Genomic DNA, 8,011 nt, shown 5'->3' on the forward strand with positions numbered 1-8,011 from the left:
TTCAAAATGAAATGTTGGAATTCCTGGCAGAAATGGTTCAACAAGATATAATAAGGTAGGTAAAACAGAGTAAGGTCTTCAGTGTAAGCTGATAAAACCAAAGACCTTCAGAAGAAAGTGTCACTGCTCATCAGATATTATTACAAAGAGGTCATACATCAGGGCTTTCTTGACTTCATGAAAGCTGACAGTCTAGATGCAGCAGGGCTCACTGCTTTGATCATAAAATGCCTTGAAAAACATGAGCTAGAATATCGCACCAACCTGGTTGGTCAGGGCTACGACGGCGCTCAGTAGCGGTTTTAGGTACGGGCGGACAGGGCAGCCGCCTGGGGCGCCATTTCGTGGGGGGCGCCCCGAGCGCCTGAAAAAGAGAAAAACCTCGCGAATTTTCGATACCGCTCATTAAGTTAGCGCCCCGGGAGCGGGGTGTTGACAAGGCAGAGGGGTGCGGCGGACAGACTGATGGAGGCGCACGGCGCATCCAGGGGCGCACTGGCGGGGCGGGGGGGGGCGCAAATGTGGCCAGGACCGGCGCTGACGGCGCTGCCGTCATGAGTGGCAAGCACTCACACAAGGTGTGTGCACAACGATTCAGGAAGTTGCCAAATATGCTTTTTATGTGCATTGTAATGCTCATTGTTTGAACCTTGTGATTGTTGATAGTGTGAAGTCAGTCTCTGAGGCGGATTGCTTTTTCTCACTTCTTCAAAAACTACATTGTTTTTTGTCTGGATCATATGTGCACACAGAATGGCATTGACATTCAGAGAGAAATGTATGATGGTCAGCCTCGTGAACTTCCTAAGCTAAGTGACACTAGGTGGGCTTGCAGGTACACAGCCTGCCGCAATCTGCTTGATAGACTCCCAGCAGTGTACCGTTTACTGCAAGAAATTGGGCTGGAATGTCATGGTGATCGGGCAGTAGGTGCCCGCGGCTTACTAGCTCAAATTGATCTTAGCTTTATTGGACTTTTGGTTACTTTCAAGAAAGTTCTGGGTCAGTCCAAGTTTTTATCAGACATGCGACAGTCTCCCTCACTGGATCTCACAGCAGCGGTCAGTCTTGTGGAGTATTTACTTGACACATTAGGCAGCCTAAGATGAATAGGTGGCTATGTGATTACATACTTACTACATCATCATCAACATGACTGGGTATAAAAGGCACATTTCAGAGAGGCAGAGCCTCTCAGATGTAAAGATGGGCAGAGGTTCACCAATCTGCAACAAACTACATCTTAAAATTGTGTAACAATTTCAGGAAAATGTTCGTCAGCATAAAATTGCAAAGACTTTGAAGATCCCACCATCTACAGTGTAAAATATCATCAAACATTCAGAGAATCAGGAGGAGTCTCTGTGCGCTCTCTGTATATGATGATCATGAAGTCAAGTCAAGTCAAGTCAAGTCAACTTTTTTGTCAACGTGCTACATGTACAGGACATACAGAGTATTGAAATTTCGTTTCCCCCTTATCCCGGTGCAGACAGCATAAACATAAAAAAACTGATCTTGATATGATATGATATGATCTCCTCAGCTGCTCTCACTATGCGCTGCAGGGTCTTCCTGCAGGATGTAGTGCAGCTGCCGTACCACACAGTGATGCAGCTGGTCAGGATGCTCTCGGTGGTTCCACGGAATAAGGTGTGCATGATGGGGACTGGTGCTCTGGCTCTTCTCAGTCTGCGGAGGAAGTAGAGGCCCTGCTGAGCTTTTCTGGCCAGTGATGCGGTGTTGTTGCTCCAGGAGAGGTCCTCAGTGAGGTGCACACCCAGGTACTCGCTGCTGCTCACTCTCTCCACAGCAGCACCGTTGATGGTCAGTGGATGGTGCTGGCTGGAGGCTCTCGACAACAATCTCTTTTGTCTTCTCTACGTTTAGAGATTGTTGTCTCTGCATCACATGGCCAGTTGGCTCACCTCATCCCTGTAGTTTGACTCATCGTTGTTGTTGATGAGCCCCACCACAGTAGTGTCATCCACAAACTTTACGAAGAGGTTGGTAGAGTTGTCACGATACCAAAATGAGTAACCACGATACTATACCAGACAAAGTATCACAGTTCTGGGTATTATCGTGATACTGCGGCCTTTTTATTATTATTATTTTTGTGAACTGCAATGTATTTGTACAAGTTATAAATACTTATTAATTACTAATGTTGTTTGGTGCATGATAAACATAATACTAAATAAATGAAATACAGTATTTAAACACCAATGTAAATTACACAAATCCTTCATCACAGGATCCACCATGTTTGCAAGATTCATCCTAATACCATCTGAACAGTTCCAGACTGTAGCAGATTTTTCACCCTGTTTAACTGGCATTAACATTAACTACAGGTGTGAAGTGCAATCTAAAACTGACTTTTCTAGCCTTCTTTGATGCAAAATCATCAATTACATCATTACTGTATAATTGATGCTGATGATGGCAAGTCCGTGACATAGTGGACCTCAAGTACGTTTTAATAAGCTTCAGCTTGGAAAAACTCCTCTCTGCTTCAGCTACTGTCACTGGAAGGGTCATGGCATCAGTGGAAGTCCATGATGAAGACTCCACATTATTAACCACTATACCTTTGCCAACACCGTCGGTTCGCCCGTCAATCAACCATTCATTTTTCACATTAACCCAATTAATTCCATGCAGGTATATGGGTCTATGTCAATTCTAGGAATGAAATACAATTTATTTGAAGCAGTTTGTGTTGTGTGGCATGCGCCTGGGATCAGTCTATCCCTCGCCACCCTCCACCTTGCCAACCTCTGCAGTCGCAAGTTGATCCCCCGCCCCCCTCCCTCTTCTGACACACACACAACCTGTATGACTCTCAGTAGTAAGTTTACGTGACAATGAGGGCGCCCACTCCACTAACTTGACGTGGAAATGAGCGGTATAGAAAGCTGGCGAGTTTTTCTTTTTTTTTTTTCAGGGCGCTCGTGCGTCCTCACATAGATTGTGCCCTGGGCGGTCGCCCACATTGCCGATAGCAAAAACCGGCCCTGGTTGGTAGAACTGCAGATGTTTGTGATTTGTGTCTTAGTAGAGGCCGGTAGTGTTATCACAAATATGTAATTTTCGAAACATATCGATTCTCAAGAATCAAATATATTTGACTGGCACCAGGTAAAGTTGAAAACCGTCCAATTCTAGTCAGCATTCAATCATTGTGTCTCCATTGGGTACTGGAGGGTGGCAGTCTGCTGAATGTGCTAAAGTCACGCCTACTCGCTGAGCAGCCAAGCAGCCATTTTGAAATGACTGAAGCATGTCAGATGAGTTTGGAAAATGACATGACGAAATTAATAAATGTCTCTGCTAGTGGTGGCCTCAGTGTGTCATCGAGCCACCTTTTAGGACTGCCCACAAAATCCTGGACTGAAAACTGGTAAAAAACATTTTAACCTCTAACTCCATATTTCAGTAATATATCGTTTAAAGTCTTTTCACATGTTTTCAGCAACTATTTTCCAACCAACATATTTAATGTATTTTGAAAACAAATCTTAAAATTGTCTTTACACAGACTTTAAAAAATAGAACTTTAATAATAGAACTCTAAACTTGCTGTGGATGAAATCTGCTTCATATCTTGTTATGCTTGAGTGCAACTGAAGCTCTGCTCTGCTTGATCTTTAGTCAATAACTCTGATCTATTGATTTCTTTGGTTTGATTTTCTGACCTGCGAACTGATCACTGACTCATGCTCATTACAATGAAATGTGTCACGGATGGATCAATGACAGGATGGGAAGGACACAAACAGACAATCGCGCGCAAGCAAGGGTCATCTATTGTTTCCCTCTGGCCACTTGCAGGCTGAATATTTTCAACACTAATCCACCAATCAGAGCATATTCCCAGACATCTTTATCCTCCCTCTGGTGGTCTATAAAGGTGGTAGCTCCAAATGCTAGACTCACAAAAGAACAGCTTTCTTCCACACTCTCTAAATTAAAGCCTTTCTATTAGCAGTAGTAAATTAAATAGTGACTGGATATTATTATATATTTCTATATCTAACATGGCCACAGCAAAGTGGAAAACAGTGGAGAACTAAGTGACAAGGTAAGGAAAAGAGAAGGAGACAGACACAATGCTTTATCTAACTCCTGCCTCCATTCAGGCTTGTATAACTAGTTAGCCTATATGAAGTAGACCTATAGTTTCTAAAGGAGGCTCTTCATTTCTTAAGTAGCCTAACATCCAAATCATTAGTTCAAAATGTTCCATTTGGACAAACTTTACACTGTTGAAGCCCATTGAAACGTGTGTGGTAAAGCAGCTGTGTATGTGAAGGAGGAGAACATGAGCTGTTCAGGTACAGCTGGAAGAAAAGAAATGTATGAGCTCCTCAGTGGGGTCGAGTCCCAGATGTCTTTTTGTTTAACTGACACAGAAGAGACACTAACACGAGCTAGCAAGTCTGTCCATCACTTTACACACTATGTCCGTGCTGCCTGTCTATGTAGAGCAGCAGTGTACAAACAGAGGGCCAGATTTGACAATGTGAAGATTGTAATGTAAAACAACTGTAATGTAAGACAATGTAAGACAATACTAACGTTTTAAATAAAAATAAAAAAATCGTCAACAAAAGTTAACTAACAATTTTGTTTTCATTGTTACAATTATCTTTTCTTTTTTTTTTTTTGTTAAATGTAACCAAATCTAAGCCAAGCGTGAACAAATCTAAAAATCAGTTCTTCTTTTCTATCACATCTGGAGTCAGATAACACAGAACAAATTGTATGGAACACGTTAAACTTGCATGACGTTGATACAAATCTTTGCCTCATGTTCATATTAAACATGACTTATTATGAGTAATGCAAAGTCTGTTATAATCATTATTCTTGCTCTTGTCTTTAGCAAAATCATTCAGAAAGTAATATTTTGTGTCACATCTACAGATATATAACACCAGCAGTTATGTCCTTAGAGGTTCAAAATGCTTCATTATGTCAACCAAAACAGCCAAATTTGCCAGCCATACAGTATCTGACAATCCTAGCAGGCCATAAAAAATATATTATAAAAATGAAGTTTTGGGCCGCATGAAACCTGATCGTGGGCTGTGACTGGCCCCCAGGCCATACTTTGGACATCCCTGATGTAGAGCGTCAATGAAGCAGTCTGAGTGAAAGTGACATTTGTATGAAGGATGCTTGAAATGATAGAATAAAGTGGAACAATAAAACACTGCTGTTTGTTTGATTTAAACTATCAAATATTGACTGTTATTTGAGAATAAGCTTTAAGTCACAGCTTATGTTCTTAAGTTGTTGTGTGTGTGTTCTTACATTGTTTGGCTCTAGAATACTAAATGAATATTCAAATTAAGTTTTTTGAATCGGACATCATGTAATCGTGAAACGTCATGAGCTGCTAATCCATGATTGTACAGACTGACATAGTTAGCTATTATCCAGGATGTAGCTGTAAATGATGGCAATAATCTTCTGTTGTGTTTATTAGTTAGTTTGTTTGTTTGATATGGTTTTCCGACCTGCTGTCCTTCTTGGACCTTCTGGTTCTGCTGAGGGATGCTTAGACAGTTATTGTTCATTCTGTTTTGTTTGTCTCATTTCAATAAGAGGCAGCACATGACTCTGTACTTGCATCAATATAATCTGTGTTCTCCTCGTCACTTAGTTTAAGCAGCAGGGTCACAGGGATTGGGTATCCCTATGCCTCCTGAATTCTTATGTTTATGTAGGATGCTGTACCATTTAGACAAGTGGTACAACAAAGATGCCCTGTGAGCATACCTTCATATAATAGTGGCAGGCATGTAGTATAGTGTGTCGATCACTAACTCACTAAGGTCCATTTAACTGAAGTTTAGACACCTGGGGTTGTTTGAGCAGCTCTGTCATAAGAAAAAAACATAGTATTACACAGTCTTTGCACTAGTGTGTCTGTGAGTCAGTTTACCTGCAAGGCTCCACTCTGAATTAACTGCAGCAGTGTCCCACTGTGTCAGGTTTAAGCCTGCCAGTAGGAGATTGGAGAAACTTGGAGAGATCTGACCAGTAAGCGGAGCTGAAAGAAGAAGAAGAAGAAAAAGAAACAAACTGAAGAAGCAGAGAATGGAGAATATGCTGCTGCCAACGGCAAAACTTTAGAAGAGCTCCTCTTGTTCCTCCGTCATGTAGAGCAAACACAGAGCTGTCTGCTAACATAAACACACAGTATGACAGTATGACATGGAAAAACACAAAGTCTACACTAAAGGACAAACAAGGAAAGACTCTTGCTCTCACCACAGTAGGGCAGTATATCTGTATGTCCTTGCATATAAACTTTGCTCTCTTATCAGTGACAACATTTTTACTTCTGACTTGAGGCCTGCTAAAAGTGTGCTGAATAGTAGGAAGTAAAATGAAGATGTACACTTAATGTTGCTCTGCTTGCCTCTGTGCCTCTGCTGCCTCAGTTGGGTGACAAGCCAGCAGGTGAATCCGCAGATTTGTTGTCGCTAAAGAGTTTAGGCTGCTTAGTACAAGTCAACAAGCAGACTTCTTTTTGTTACTAACTTTGCCCTCTACAGTGTGGAATCCAAAGTACTTCCACAAGCTGCTGCTCATGCTTCTCCTGATGCTTTGGTTTCATAATTGTCCACTCAGGACGGCTTTGTTCACCAGTGTCCTCCATTTTCATAGTAAACAAAATAACTTTACTAGCTTAGTTTACTGATAGGGCAGTAGGACATGCAATAGATCAAGCTGTTGGTGGAGTGCCCTCTGCTGGATCACAAGGAAAACTACTTTGAATTTTGAATTAAAAGTGACAAGAACATGGATAAACTTTATCTCTCTTCTGGTGATCAGTATAACCCTGTCTCACTCTTGCAGGATGATGAGTACAGTGAGCAGGAGAACAATGATGAGGAGGATGTAGGAGAGGAGGATGATGAGGAGGAGGAAGAGAAGGATGGATTTCAAACATTGAAATATAAGAACAACAGAAAGACAACTAACACTGGCTTGAGGCTTGCTCTCATAGTCTCATAATATATGAGATGATATTGTCACTAGAACAAAAACATTTATATTAGCTACAGGAAAAGTTGAGAATACTATTTAGATTGGGTGAGCCATCAATCACCATCTATCACTGGCAAACAATCAAGATGGTCGAACTTTTACTAAATTGGAAAAGAGCAAAAACAATTAAGAAAAGCCTGCAGTGCTGTTGATCTTCTTTCAGTGCATAAATTCTGCATTTGGTTACACAGTTCTGATAGTGATGCTAGCAGAATGTACACTAACCTCGTTAGCAGCCACCATTGTTGTTTTTGAGCAGCCACTTGTTACTAAGCAGCAACACTTTGTGTCAAATGAAGCCAATGTGGAAGTTCCAAAAACTGCAGTTCCCCATGTTCAAATGGCCAACTTCACAGCAGAAATAAACATGTTTACAGCCTGGTACAAAAAACAGTTTTGGTTTGGTTTGCACACCTCAGGTCTGCCGATGGTCCACCTCTTTGCCCATTTTTAGATTAGCTGGGAGTTAGAAAAGAGGCAGGACCACCAACATAGCAGTAGATTCTGAGCTTCATAACAGCTCTTCAGAAACCTGTAGGCAATGTCGCACAGAAGCTGTCCTTTCTTTATACTTTCATTGCTTCTCACACACCTAGTGATAAACCACGGCCATAGCTCATGCCATAGCTGACAGCAGTTTGTCATAGGATGCTGATTGGACTGGACACAGCTGACTGTGCTCATACACAAATGCATAGTTTGAAGCCTACTAAGAGTTTCTGGCATGGTCCAGTCCAGCTGCCTTGCAAGATTACAAACATTGACCCTGATTAGAAATCCTCAAGCATAACACAAGTTAGAATAACTCAGAGAGAATACTTTGATAGTGAGTAATCTTTTGAAGGGTCACAAGTAGGGTTGCCAACTGTCCCTTGAAAAATGGAATCGTCCCGTATTTAGAAACAAAAGCACCCGTCCCGTATTAAGCTGAAAAGGGACGCAC

Source organism: Larimichthys crocea, chromosome XIX (assembly GCF_000972845.2).
Source record: "Larimichthys crocea isolate SSNF chromosome XIX, L_crocea_2.0, whole genome shotgun sequence".
Classification (NCBI taxonomy): Eukaryota; Metazoa; Chordata; class Actinopteri; family Sciaenidae; genus Larimichthys; species Larimichthys crocea.